The sequence below is a fragment of the Balaenoptera ricei genome, chromosome 4, assembly GCF_028023285.1.
Source record: "Balaenoptera ricei isolate mBalRic1 chromosome 4, mBalRic1.hap2, whole genome shotgun sequence".
Taxonomy (NCBI): Eukaryota; Metazoa; Chordata; class Mammalia; order Artiodactyla; family Balaenopteridae; genus Balaenoptera; species Balaenoptera ricei.
The window spans coordinates 71,217,042-71,221,832 of NC_082642.1; positions in this window are offsets into that span (position 1 = coordinate 71,217,042).

Below are 4,791 nucleotides of genomic sequence, written 5' to 3' on the forward strand. Positions count from 1 at the left end.
ATCATGCAGGTGTGAAACAAGGGAGTTAAAAGGTGCTTTCACTCACTTTACATTATGAATTCCACCCAGTGAAACTGTTCACTTCTGCTCTTTCCTTTTAACATCATCCTGACTTTCTCATTTCCTCGGCTGCATTGGTAGGTGTTTTGACACTTGACACTTGTAGAAGGAGCAAAAAAAGCAGAATTTTCTATATAGACATTTCTCTGTTTTCTACTACTGCGAAAGAACTCTTCTGAAAAATCAGACGTTCTGATTAGAGAATCTTCATACATGTGGTAGTAATACATTTACATAGGTGTACCACTAAATCTAGTCTGTGTACAATGTAACATTCTTTGCTGATCTAAAGGACTCTTAACGTTCATGACAGATGTGTGGAAGTACTGGTTAATAGTGCAGTCTAGCTGATTAACTGCAACAGGACATTTTTACTGAGTGCCAAGACAATAATGGTACCCAGTTGCTAGATTGCTAAAATAAAGTGAGTTATTGGCCCACATAGGTATTATCTAACACCTGGATCATGCTGTTTCTCATACATAGAAAAATCATTAGCCTAATGAGTTAAGGTTGCTTGACACCTTATATACACAGGCTCATGCATTTAGGTAAATTACCTCAAAGATCTGGAGAGTGTCTTCAGGGTGTTTAAGTTTCCAGTGTCTTCAGTAGAACAAGAAAATGCACTTGCATCTAATATAGTAAAGAATTCTGGTGCCATGAAGTGAGTAATGGAAAACATTTTAACCCCAGAATTACACTCCACCCTCTGTCTTACATTCTTACATGAGAATCACAAACACTAACCCATTCTCTCACCCATCCCTCCCCTCCCAGCATCCCCACTATACTCTGCAGTAAAATATAATTGATTTTAATAATCAATTATAAAAAATATAATTGATTTTTCAGCAAAAATATAATTGATTTTAATAATCGGGTTGTTGTAACTATTTAATGAAAATAGCATTTTATAGCAGTTTTCATTAGTAACAATGTATGAGCTCATAAAAGTGAACTAACATGTACTGAATGGCCACTATGTGTCTCCACTCAGGTAGACGCTTTATATACATTACATGCAGGATCTCACTTAACATCCACTGAAAATCTGTAGGGTAGTTATTAATTCCACTTTCCAGACAAGAAAGCGGAGCCTCTGAGAGTACTCTGTCCCTGGTCACATAACTGGTTATCAATAGAGCTAAAATATGAACCCGGAAGATTCTCATACTTATTTCTGTCCTATCATATTCTCACATACATATGGTAAATTAACTAAAATAAAGTATAATTTAACCTACCCTAAACAGTTTGCTTGGTTTACACTGCAAAGTTCATAAATTTTACCTGTGTAAAATTTGTTACGAATACACAGATTGGATCAGTGTGGCAGGCTTTCCTTCCTGGCATTCCAATCTACTCAAATTGAGTTGAAATGTTACTTTGACAAATACTAACATAATTACCACCACTTCCCTGGTGGTCCAGTGGTAAAGAATCCACCTTCCAAAGCAGGGAACGCGGGTTCAATCTCTGGTCGGGGAGCTAAGATTCCACATGCTGCGGGGCAACTAAACCCGCACGCCACAACTACTGATCTCTTGCGCCTCAACTAGAGAGCCCGCATTCCATGATCTACCGGGCCCACGTGCTCTGGACCCCGTGCGCCACAACTAGAGAGAGAAAACCCACCTGCTGCAACTAGAGAGAAGCCTGCGTGCCACAACAAAGAGCCCGCACCGCATCCCGCGTGCCTCAACTAAGACCCGAAGCAGCCAAAAAATAATAATAAAGAAATAAAGAAAATAAATTTTTAAAAATTACTAACATAGTATGAAATAAAATGTAACATTTTCATAAATTTTACTCCTTAAACAGAAAACTGCAAAATATAGAACTCCAACTCCCTGTGATATATAAGGCTGTACTGTGTTATTAGATATACTTAGTGGAGTATTTTGAGGATTTAAGTAGCACTGCCCAAAGCAATTGAAACTGATCCTAACATACCATAGTTATGTTAGTAACTAGTTAGGTATTTCCATGTAAATGATGCAGTTGGTTGGCACAGATTTCCCTTGCAAATGTCTTCCTTCAGATCCTATAGACAGCTGAATGTTTCTCCAGATTAAACAAGTTGTAATGCCTTTCCTTTTGTTTCACCCCAGATGGATTCTCCCAAAAGAACAAAATCCAAAACAAAAAACAATAGTACCTCCTGAACTCCTGTTAAAAATATGAGTTTTAACACCATTAGCAAAAAGTGGCTTTGAGAAGCAGTTTAGCCTTTGCGACTCCTAAGCATTTTCCCTCTTTTGTTCTTTTCCTATTGTTATTTGTTTTTCTTCAGCCTTTGGTTCACCTGCTACCATCCCAGGAGTTACCCTCTCCTTTGGCTGCTAGGTTAGAGACAATTTTTTATTTATTATTCCTTCATTAAATCATATATTCATGAATGTACAATGATGTATATCTTTTAAGCTACCTTTTCCCAGTAAAAGTTAAACATGTGCATGGGCACAAGCCACCGACACACTGCTACACATGGGAATCCTTGGGATTCCTCTCATGTTTGAATGGTTTGTAAAGTGATCTATGGTGGCTATTGTAGAAATGAGGATCTGAGGACCACCATCTGCAACAACGAAGAGGTGAATCGGCTGGGGATTATTCATTTGTATAGTCAATCCGTGAAAACCAGCAATTGCTGACAGTCTCAAGAAATAAGAATTAGTCTAATGGTGGTCAGGCAACGGACAATGAAAATTAAACAGAGTCTTTGGGGAAGTGGTTTAATATGCTCTACCCAGCCTTCAAATCCTACCTTGCTTTTGTGGGAATCTATGCTAAGGGGGAAACAGTACATTTCTGTAACTGAACAGGACCCAATAAGGCCTTCCCCGGACAGAACCCACCCCCCCCAACCCAGTATCCTCTGCTTTAGCGCCTCTCTGAAGTACCTAGATAACAGTATCTTATGCATATTTTCTGAGTTTTTTCAGATGCTAATAACTACCACCAAATGGAAATTAACTACTTGATGATCTTGTGCATGGAGCCACCAGACTTTCTGGTGCCTAAGGATTGATAAAGTTAACTGCCCTGTTATCTCAACATCAACCAGAGAGTTGTGCACTAGCTGATCACATACCCAGGGACATCCCTCCCTCACCTGGCCTTCAAAAATGTTTTGCTGAAACCCTTAGGTGAGTCCAGGGTTTTGGGGCACAAGCTATGCGTTCCCCTTGCATGGCCCTGCAAGAAACCTTTCTCTGCTCCAAACTCTGATGTTTTGGTTTGTCTGGCCTCACTGTGCACTTGAGCACACAAACTTGCATTCAGTAACATTTCCACATGTATACCCTTGCTGTTTCTCATACCTGAACATCTATTGAGACTGAAATACTCCATTCAGTAATGAGAAGGTAAATATGAATGACATATGACTTTTATCCTCAAGAAGTTCAAAATCTATTGGCCAAAAATGAAAAGATCTTTAACATAGGATGATAATGTTTCTGAGGGAATTTTTCTTTCTTTTTTTGTGTGTGTTGTGCTTTAGAACTAGCCCAACTCATAAAACTATTTGTCAGTTTTCCAGGACCATGCAGATACCAAAGCTAATATTTCAGTATTGATGATATGTTATGTTTCTGTAGAGATTTACAGTTCCTTTCCACAAACAATACCCCATTTGATCTCACAGCAGGCATGGAAAGTAAGTAAAGCAGCAGTCATCCACATTCAAGAAACAAGTCAGAGAAATGAAGTAACTTCTTCAAGGTCACACGATTAAACTATGAAAGTCAGCACTCAAACTGACTATTTCAGGTTGTTGGTCTAATGTTTTCATTCTTTCTTTTTTTTTTTTTTTTAATTTATTTATTTATTTATTTATGGCTGTGTTGGGTCTTCGTTTCTGTGCGAGGGCTTTCTCTAGTTGTGGCAAGCGGGGGCCACTCTTCATCACGGTGCGCGGGCCTCCCACCATCGCGGCCTCTCTTGTTGCGGAGCACAGGCTCCAGACGCGCAGGCTCAGTAGTTGTGGCTCACAGGCCCACTTGCTCCGCGGCATGTGGGATCTTCCCAGACCAGGGCTCGAACCCGTGTCCCCTGCATTGGCAGGCAGATTTTCAACCACTGCGCAACCAGGGAAGCCCAACATTCTTTCTTTTGATACATACCAATTCTTTGAAAATTTTGTTCAATTTTAGATTAGAATCAATAATTAGATCTTAGAATCTAATAGTTAGATTTAAGATTGATACAGAAAATAACCATGTATAGACTACACATTTCCCATATTCTACCTTTCTCTAGTCTCAATTTTCCTAATCACTTTGAGGGCAGTATTGAACGATGATAAATTGGAAAAGAAAATGTATCTACTGAATTAGAAATGTCTAAGGAAAATCAGTAGGAAAATGTTTTACATGTGCTAAGAAGCCTTATTTAAAAGAAGGGGTTAATTTGGACATAAATAACTGGAGGTGTTTAAGGTTGTGCTGAAATTACCCTGGTAAGACAAGGGAGAGGAGGCTATGAAATGTTTATAGGAAGGAAGTGAATTGAGAAAACAGGTGGAGCCAGGCTAAGTGAGTAGAGGATTTTCCCTGGCCAGAACCCAGACTATACAGGTTCCCCTCAGCGCTGGCATGCTTAAAATTCCCCCTCCACCTTATAAATATATTATAATAATAAAACAAATAGTAAATAAAACAGAGCAATGCTTAGCCTTGCTAGCTCCACTGTAGGGAAGGATTAAGGACAAAGTGGTGCCAAAGA